At 45.2% G+C, this 10682-nt stretch overlaps 1 non-coding gene across 1 annotated transcript; it reads right to left on the bottom strand.

The window, feature by feature from the left end:
- Positions 1 to 9169: 9169 nt before the first annotated feature.
- Trnat-ugu (transfer RNA threonine (anticodon UGU)) lies at positions 9170 to 9244 on the bottom strand. Its single transcript has one exon. It is a non-coding gene; the product is annotated as a tRNA-Thr (tRNA).
- Positions 9245 to 10682: the final 1438 nt, after the last annotated feature.

Below are 10682 nucleotides of genomic sequence, written 5' to 3'. Positions count from 1 at the left end.
ATCCAGCCACCCCTTAAAATTAACATGCCACATCCGATTAACCAGCAGACCCAACAAGTCGGGATAAATACTTCGAAAGAGAGGGAGGGAGAGAGAGAGAGAGAGAGAGAGAGAGAGAGAGAGAGAGAGAGAGAGAGAGAAATGTCGCCTACATCCGTTCAACATGGATACATTTACGTTACGCATACATTAATTTCGTATTCGTTCCATTCTCACATTTCATTTGTCTCTAGGCAAATCAAGCCTCATTTCATCATCAAACTAAGCTTCATGGGCGAATAAGAAATACTTTCACGAACAGTAACTACGCATTCCTTACACCAAAACGGAAAGCAGCGTTATTATAAGCACATGTCCGAATCTATTTCATTTTCGAATCATAAATGACAGTTTAAGATCAATGTTTTCCGACGTACGGACTACATACCGGAGTTTGTGTTCAATGTTTCACCTTCATTTCGCTTAGGCAATCGAGTGCTATTATCGATACAGGGTATAGTATTCTCTCATTATTGCACAGGAAATGAAAATGAAGGAAACGAAGCGAAATCATAAAGGCTAAAGCATGCTGTCCAAAGATCGCTTACAAATGAAAATCCAAGAGCACTCCTTCAGTTTAATTCTCGTTCCACTGCAAAAGTAAGTTATGCACATATTATTGTCAGTGGCACTGAAATAAAAGCTAAAACCGCTAAAACTGGCCAAAACTGAAAGATCCATTTGAAGCTCCGTGAGAGTCTACACAGAATTTGTAACTTAGTTAGACCCTCTGCTAACCACAATATAGCACAGTTGCCCGTTGCAGGAAGAATGCACAGGTACACCCCATCTACAAGAAAGGTAGCAGAAGTGCACCACAGAATTACCATCCTATATTTTTGCCACCTGCCTATTCTAGAATTTCAGAACAACTTCTGAGCTCAAATAGAACGCGGTATCTCAAATAGAATGAGCTCTTCTGTGTCAAACAGCATGGATTGCTAAACCACCTGTCAACCGAAATCCAAGGCGAGCTTTTATACACGACATCCAGAAAGCCAGTAAACTCAGTACTGGCCCGCATCTCGTGGTCGTGCGGTAGCGTTCGCGCTTCCCACGCCCGGGTTCCCGGGTTCGATTCCCGGCGGGGTCAGGGATTTTCCCTGCCTCGTGATGGCTGGGTGTTGTGTGCTGTCCTTAGGTTAGTTAGGTTTAAGTAGTTCTAAGTTCTAGGGGACTTATGACCACAGCAGTTGAGTCCCATAGTGCTCAGAGCCATTTGAACCATTTAAACTCAGTACTGCCTCCTTTCCGAAAAGCATTTGAGTTAATACCAAACCTATGGATATTAAAGAAAGTGTGGTCATAGAGAGTATGAAAGGAAACTTGTCGCTGGATAGAAGATTTCTTAATATGGAAGACACATCACGTTATCTTGGAGATTAATGCCAAAGGTGTCTCAGGGAAGTGTGTTGGGCCCCTTGATGTTAATGTTATACATTCATGATCTAAAAGCAAACTAAACTCCTCCCGAACAAGCCATGAAGGGCAACTTCACCGACCGGCCGCCGTGTCATCCTCAGCCCACAGGCGACACTGGATGCGGGCTTGGTGGGGCACGTAGTTCACGCACAGCTCTCCCGGACGCATGTCAGTTTACGAGACCGGAGCCGCTACTTCTCACTCAAGTAGCTCCTCAGTTTGCCTCACTAGGGCTGAATCCACCCCGCTTACTAACAGCGTTTGGTAACCTGGATGATCACCCATTCAAGCGCTAGCCCTATCCGAAAGCGCTTAACTTGCGTGATCTGACGGAAACCGATGTTAACACTGCGGCAACATTAATGACCAAGGAGAGATTATTAAAAGTAACCTCACACTTTTGTAAATGATGCCGTTATCTATTGTATAATGTAGTACTGTCTGAAAAATAAGCTGCCGTTATACACTCCTGGAAATGGAAAAAAGAACACATTGACACCGGTGTGTCAGACCCACCATACTTGCTCCGGACACTGCGAGAGGGCTGTACAAGCAATGATCACACGCACGGCACAGCGGACACACCAGGAACCGCGGTGTTGGCCGTCGAATGGCGCTAGCTGCGCAGCATTTGTGCACCGCCGCCGTCAGTGTCAGCCAGTTTGCCGTGGCATACGGAGCTCCATCGCAGGCTTTAACACTGGTAGCATGCCGCGACAGCGTGGACGTGAACCGTATGTGCAGTTGACGGACTTTGAGCGAGGGCGTATAGTGGGCATGCGGGAGGCCGGGTGGACGTACCGCCGAATTGCTCAACACGTGGGGCATGAGGTCTCCACACTACATCGATGTTGTCGCCAGTGGTCGGCGGAAGGTGCACGTGCCCGTCGACCTGGGACCGGACCGCAGCGACGCACGGATGCACGCCAAGACCGTAGGATCCTACGCAGTGCCGTAGGGGACCGCACCGCCACTTCCCAGCAAATTAGGGACACTGTTGCTCCTGGGGTATCGGCGAGGACCATTCGCAACCGTCTCCATGAAGCTGGGCTACGGTCCCGCACACCGTTAGGCCGTCTTCCGCTCACGCCCCAACATCGTGCAGCCCGCCTCCAGTGGTGTCGCGACAGGCGTGAATGGAGGGACGAATGGAGACGTGTCGTCTTCAGCGATGAGAGTCGCTTCTGCCTTGGTGCCAATGATGGTCGTATGCGTGTTTGGCGCCGTGCAGGTGAGCGCCACAATCAGGACTGCATACGACCGAGGCACACAGGGCCAACACCCGGCATCATGGTGTGGGGAGCGATCTCCTACACTGGCCGTACACCACTGGTGATCGTCGAGGGGACACTGAATAGTGCACGGTACATCCAAACCGTCATCGAACCCATCGTTCTATCATTCCTAGACCGGCAAGGGAACTTGCTGTTCCAACAGGACAATGCACGTCCGCATGTATCCCGTGCCACCCAACGTGCTCTAGAAGGTGTAAGTCAACTACCCTGGCCAGCAAGATCTCCGGATCTGTCCCCCATTGAGCATGTTTGGGACTGGATGAAGCGTCGTCTCACGCGGTCTGCACGTCCGGCACGAACGCTGGTCCAACTGAGGCGCCAGGTGGAAATGGCATGGCAAGCCGTTCCACAGGACTACATCCAGCATCTCTACGATCGTCTCCATGGGAGAATAGCAGCCTGCATTGCTGCGAAAGGTGGATATACACTGTACTAGTGCCGACATTGTGCATGCTCTGTTGCCTGTGTCTATGTGCCTGTGGTTCTGTCAGTGTGATCATGTGATGTATCTGACCCCAGGAATGTGTCAATAAAGTTTCCCCTTCCTGGGACAATGAATTCACGGTGTTCTTATTTCAATTTCCAGGAGTATACTTACTTAGATTCTGGTAAGATTTCAAAGTGGTGGAATGAACTGCAAGCAATTTGCTTTCATTATTCAGAAGAGTATTACAGTGCACTGTATAACATTAATAAAAGAAAGAAATGTAGTATCCTATGACTCTGTTATCACTGTGTCACAGCTGGAATCGGCCAACTCAAACACCTGTGTGTTACAATTATTAGGGAAGTGAAATGGAACGATCACATAAGCTCAATCGTATGTGCCGACTTTGAATCATTGGTGGAATGCTAGGAAAATGTAATCAGTCTGCAAAGACTTTCCCTTACAAAATATTCGTGCGATCCATTCTAGAATATTGCTTACATGTGTGAGACCCATACCAAACAGGAGTAACAGAGGATATTGAAAATACATGTGGAAAAGCAGCACGAATGGTCATTGGTTTGTTTGACTTTTGGAAGGGAACCGACTACGTATCGTTCCTGTTGGGTCCATGAATACGAGATTTCAGTAATGCCGGAGATGCATTTCAGCTGACATTCTTCCAGCGCTACATACGAAAATCGAATGAGAAGGAATAGTAATACTTGGCGCAATGGGAAATACCCTCTTTCGTGAATTTCACCGTTGTCTGTATTGGTGTGACATTTACTTCTTAAATTGACTTATATCGAATCAGTTACTAAAATTAGGACATTTCGTGAATAGCATACACTGGTAAAACAAACTGGGTGTGAAAAGATTTTTTTGTTTGCTTTCAAAGCCTAGCTAGATCAAAGTTTACTTACACTGATCTGTCTTTAAATAGTGTCTAGTCCCACAACTAGTGAACGACGACTAACTTCGCGGGAAAATAATGTCCAGTTTATGTCTTCTTGTCGGCGAAGATGAGTCTTCAAACACTTGCTGATACTTGTCATATGTTGAAATACGAACTTGAAATACTGATTGCTGCGTGCTGTGTGGAACCATGTGTCTCCCTACATTCACGTCTGGCCGATGCATGTTAACTTGGGAACAATTTTTGGGATGTAAGGTGGATGCATAACATAGCTCTTGTCGGTTGCGCCCTCTTTTGGAGCTACCTGCAACTAAGTTACGCCTGTGTACTAGGCAGCTCGGTGCTCTTCCATGTAAACTATGTTCCATATCTTCTACAGGGCCCAACAGTTTCATCAAACTACGGACGACTCGTATCCCAGTGCCTTTCCATGATTTGTAACCACCTAGTGTATTTACTGAGAATGTTCAAATGTTACTACAACTCGAAGCTTTGGCTTACTAGGGCAGCAAAGGAAACAGTTAATCTGGCAAACGGAATGTCGTATTTCATCCTTAGCTATTGTAAAATGGCTCTGAGCACTATGGGACTTAACGTTTGAGTTCATCAGTCCCCTAGACTTAGAACTAATTAAACCTAACTAACCTAAGGACATCACACACATCCATGCCCGAGGCAGGATTCGAACCTGCGACCGTAGCGGTCGTGCGGTTCCAGACCGACGCACCTACAACCGATCGGCCACTCCGGCCGGCTAGCTATTGTATTCTGTTGTTCTATTTGTACTTCGAGGCTATGTCTGTCAGCCTGCCGAAGGCTACAATAAACTTGTTAAAGAGAAAAAGACCTCGACTGAAGTCTTTCACCATTTCTAATTCACCAAGTGAACTGTCCTTTGCACCCTCGATGGCGACGGGACACTAAAATTGGCCTGACTTCTCTTTCGCTGCAACATTTCGATTATCAACGTCTCGCCTCAGAGTGCCTCGTTAATTGAAAAGCTATTTATGTCTCAGAGGATGTTACGAAATTAACAAGGTGAAGGTTATGTAACAAGATTCGATAATCGTCAAAGCCGTTTCAACCCCGTTTCCTTATTGTTAATTAAAACACCTCGCTGCCGGCTTCGCCAAGAGGTGTTTCTGTCTGCTGTTCAGCCAAACCACTAGAAATAACTGGAATTTTAACATCAGATCTAACAAATTAAGTAGTAAAAATTATTTGCAATGATCATCCTAGAAGTCAAACCTCAATGGATGGTCGGCTATTGACAGTGTAATGATGGATGATAATCAGCGAAGCTTCTAACATAGTGTAGCGATAACTTGGTAGCGTTGTGATGTTCAAGCGCCTGTTACAATATCAAACTCCCATGGATGAAACAGTGATAAAATGGTTTCCTTTAATTATCTTGTAAGGCTATCAGCGAGAAAAATTGAAATGTTGTTTGAAGTTTATGGGACGGCGTATGTCCTCTCATTATCAAACATTGGATGATTATAGCGTAGGTATTTTACGATTCATTTGAAGGTAAGCAACTTCTCACGCATTCGACGCTTATGACGTCATATCTCCAGAAATATGTGTTGTAGAATGATAAAAGTTTTCAGGTAGCGTGGTGGATACTATCTGAGAAATGTGATGTGAATGGAGTTAGTAATAAACATGTAAAATATTAAAACACCATGCCTGATACTGAAAAGTTCACGCAAAATCTAGTAAGCCGAGGAACTTTATTCCTTTCATTATTCTGAGGAGAATGTCAGCGACAAAAAGTTTCGAAAATGTTTGAACTGATGTATATAGTTTATTGCAAATCACTAAGTTTTCTCATGCTCAATTACTGAATGAATATAGTGTGGATAATTTGCACGCCGTGATTTAGGCTGCCTCAAAATATAAAACTGTTTTTAACTTTAATACTTGCCTTACTGTGTTAAACTGTTGATTTAAGATTATACGTCTTAATGGGTAGATTATGGCACCATTTCAAGTTTTACATTGGCTCAATAATTACGAGTACATGAGATACCAAAAATCAGATTTTTGTCGTCTCGGGAAGGCGTTAGGTGGGCAACCTGCAATTACAAACGGGTGATCGAATGACCATTTTAGCTGTTTAGCAATAGAGATGTTATGCAATGATACAATGCGATTGAGATCCTGCGTACAGAAGGGGTTTATGTGTCAGGTAGCTTGGGTGTTACAAAAATATAGCGTATGTATTCTGGTCACTACAGCCAACAAGTTTTGGTATTCCTCAGTTGTTTGGCAGACATAAGGTCAAAAATAAACGAATAGACGATGTTTACCAACACGCAATTTAAGGAAATACTTGCAACCAAAGACAAGCTACTTCAAAAGGCATGTTTATAGGAGAATCGAATCTGCTCCTCATGAATGTTACTAACACCGATGGAGTTGTAGTCAGTTAAATGACCACAAGGTATAATTAACAAACGAGACTTAACAATTTGAAGGTAAGCCACTTAGTAGATTATCGGGCCTAGGAAACGATCCATTCACGCTATTATTTAAAGAGTTACTGGCACATATGTAATTGATGTATCTCCGAGGGTAATACATACTGAAAAAGAACCAAGCTTCAAGATTTACTTTCCTCATCTACTTTATTTCTTTCACGGGTTTCAAATTTTAAAATGATGATAGCAAAAAGTATAATTATCGTCCCAAGGAAAAATATGCGAGGCGGGTTATTGAGCAATTTATTTCTCTTGAGCTTGCAAAATTTCTTAATCACTCTGCAAAAGTGACTTATTTGTCACAGCATTACAGAAAACTTCGAAATCTAGAGATGATGATGATGATGATTGGTTTGTAGGGCGGTCAACTGTGCGGTTATCAGCGCCCGTACAAATTCCCAACCTTTGCTCAGTCAAATATCGCCATTTTCGTGAATGGTGATGAAGTGATGAGGACACCACAAACAGCCAGTCATCTCGAGGCAGGTGAAAATCCCTGACCCCGTCGGGAATCGAACCCGGGACCCCGTGCTCGGGAAATCTACAGTGTTCACGCACGAAATTACGTCAATGCCATCATACTGGCTGATCCATTTACGACAGCAGCTGTAACGTTTCTTTCGATATAATTCTAGAAACTGACAACAGAAAGTACCAAGGGATAGGTAGCGAGACGTCTGTACGTTATGCTCATAAAAACGAGTCCAGTTCTCGAGCGACAGGTGGGTCCGTCTCCGCAGCAGCTGCAGTGCCGCCCCACGCCGAATCCAGGGTCATTGTGATTGTGCAGTTCGGCCCCCGGTGGACACCCCCCCCCCCCCCTAGGGAACGTCTCACACCAGACGAGTGTAACCCCTATGCTTGCGTGGTAGAGTAATGGTGGTGTACGCGTACGTGGAGAACTTGTTTGCGCAACAATCGCCGACATAGTGTAACTGAGGCGGAATAAGGGGAACCAGCCCGCATTCGCCGAGGCAGGTGGAAAACCGCCTAAAAACCATCCACAGGCTGGCCGGTTCACCGGACCTCGACACAGATCCGCCGGACGGATTCGTGCCGGGGACCAGGCGCTCCTTCCCGCCCGGAGGTCCGACCTATACTCGGGCGCGGTCTCTATAACACAACGTCGTAGCACGAGCTATGCTCGGGCTTGGTCTCTGATGTGTTAATAGGCGCCAGGTTTATCGGTGCAACATTTAAAACCACATAAATATTTAAAGAGCAAGTAGAGCAATGTTAACCACAGCTCAACAAACATCAAGGAAAAGTATGAAAAGTCCGCAGCTCGTGGTCGTGCGGTAGCGTTCTCGCTTCCCACGCCCGGGTTCCCGGGTTCGATTCCCGGCGAGGTCAGGGATTTTCTCTGCCTCGTGATGACTGGGTGTTGTGATATGTCCTTAGGTTAGTTAGGTTTAAGTAGTTGTAAGTTCTAGGGGACTGATGACCATAGATGTTAAGTCCCATAGTGCTCAGAGCCAAAGTATGCAAGCGCAATGACATATCACCAAAAGTGACAAATTTTTAGTCCCTGTTCATATTCCGCGAATAACTAACACCAGCACAACAACAGAACATATTTGAACTTGCTCACATCTACGGTCGGAAGCTGATCGAGGTAATCAGAGATCACTAACTAAGGAAGTCTTCAAAAGTCCTAAGAACACTTAAAAGCAACCCTAACAGGTTGTTGATGACTTACTGCACACACCACAGTAAAGAGTCCTTGCGACTCAACGCGCACTCTGTGGGCATTATCTAGTGCTTCCCTGGCTCACACTGCAGGGCATTTCCTGCTTAGGCAGCGCTCAGCAGTTTGATGCAGTGTCTCTTCTTACCCCACCACCGCTGAAGACGAAAGGAAACTCTTGTGAAGTGCTATACGGCATGCAGGTTTACGTTTAGTGCACTGCTGCGTGCTAAATGTAACTGATATATCGAAAGTGTTTTTAGCGCTGGAAGGAGAGCCATACGTTTTTCTGTTGTGTGTGACTTCAAACACAACTGTAAGGAGAGGTGGGTTGCAGAGTGATGCAGCAACTGTCGTCATAGGAAAGCTGGACAGGGGCAGAAGTTAATAGCGAACAAACAGATGATTTACTTTACTTGTATTTCTCCAACTGTATGAAGACTCAGTACTAAGAGCGTGGCAAGAAATAGAGTTCAGCTCTAAATTTCAACAACAGTGAGGCTCTCTGAATTAAAGTTTGGTTTCACAGCCACACTAGGTGCCATCTACGTACTTGTCACATCGCGAAGTGGCTCCAAGCGAGAATGGGCTGTGTGGCTGCCACTGGCCATCCTATATAGCAGTTGCAGAGGGAATTCATAGTCTAGAGCCACTGCATGTGTGGCTCAGCGGGCATGCACCACTGGGTCCGTTAGATCCCGTGTGATCGCTATCGATGTCTGATAGAAACTTGCAATTCCACTGCCAACTCTGACACCTGTGGGGTGGTATCGATTCATGGTACCACGTTTTCCAGTTTCGAATAAGTATCTGACATACCTGGATGTTAGAATTATAGTAATACCTGCAGCTGCTAACAGGCGTTGATATATATCAACGGGGACAGGTGAAAATATGTGCCCCGACCGGGACTCGAACCCGGGATCTCCTGCTTACAAGGCAGACGCTCTATCCATCTGAGCCACCGAGGGCAAAGAGGACAGCGCGACTGCAGGGACTATCTCGCGCACGCTTCCCGCAAGACACACATTCTCACCTTGTATGTAGACACACTACATTCGTAGTGTCCCACCCCAACACACTCATTAGTCGTGGAAGACATTCTTTCCATGTCCCGTAAGAGTTCGGGGAATATGTGTGCATCTGCACAGAAGAAGGACGTCATGGCTGATATTGTCAGAACTGTATATTTATATGGATATGGTATCTGCGATGAGGCTGGCAGCAGTGCACTACATGAGAGGCTGTTGTTGTCTACTGTGTTACTTTTCATATAGCTCCTGTAGCAGCACGATTTTCACACTAATAAGCATCATGTTACAAGACCTGCTTTCGTAGCGCATATTATATAGCCTCAGTAAGAACCGCGCCTTACAATTTCCTGGAAGGATAAATATCCGATTGGGTTTCGTTGGTTGAAAAGGGAGTCGGATGAAGTTGTGCGGAGATCGGGTAAGGAGTGTGTCGGTGTAGGGATGGTGTGGTGTTCTGCTGTCTAGAGATGCGTAGTTCGCGAACGAACGGGTGCAAAGGAACGTTTCACCAAGATGAACGAAAGGACCGAGGAACGAATTCCAAGGAACGCTCGGTTCATAGTTCACTTCGGTCGCGGCGGTCTACTTATAGTTCCCGGGAACGAGGAACGATCGGTTCATAGTTCACTTCGGTCGCGGCGGTCTACTTATACTTCCCGGGAATGAAGAAAGATCGGTTCATAGTTCCCTAGTTCACTTCGGTCGCGGCGGTCACTTCGGCAGTTCTCGTTCCAGCCTCGGTCGCGTGCTGTCTCAGTCTCGGTCTCCCTCGGCCGCACTCGTCGTTCTTCGAATGACCACCTGTCTCAGTTCCACTGCCGACTGCTCCTAGTTAGTTCAGTATCCAGTTATTCGTTTCGTTCACTGCGCTCGCCTGTTTTACATGTGTTCCAAACTGTTCTTGCAGTTGGTTCTGGCTATTCAGCGTCCACGACCGGTAATCAAAAAGTATTTTATAGTTACGTAAATTACATAAAAATTACGTTGTATGTAATAGGTACGTCTTTTCATGTAACAAAAGGGCTATCAGTTCACTTCATTATATCGATGAACAGTAGAAGACACACTTATAACACGGCAAGTTTTTTTTTTTTTTTGTTATTCATGTATTTTTTGGTTTGATCGACTTGATTTAGAAGCTAACTTTCAATAATTTGCTTAATTTTTAGTGTAAGAAAATTCATATAAAATGATTTTCGTGTATCTTTCATACACAAAACATTACATTTAGGAAGACTAATTATTTTTAAGTTTGGTTGTTTCCAATTTGCATTACCTGCTAGTTTGGTTACTTTGAAAAAAAAAAAAAAAGTGGGTTGTGGGTCATTTTGGCTCAGTAGGAAAAGCGGTAACTCTCCATTTGAAAAGACATAGAT

This window comes from Schistocerca nitens, chromosome 1, assembly GCF_023898315.1.
Source record: "Schistocerca nitens isolate TAMUIC-IGC-003100 chromosome 1, iqSchNite1.1, whole genome shotgun sequence".
Lineage (NCBI taxonomy): Eukaryota > Metazoa > Arthropoda > Insecta > Orthoptera > Acrididae > Schistocerca > Schistocerca nitens.
The sequence above is the reverse complement of the archived record's forward strand: the minus strand, read 5'-3'. Positions and strand labels throughout refer to the sequence as shown.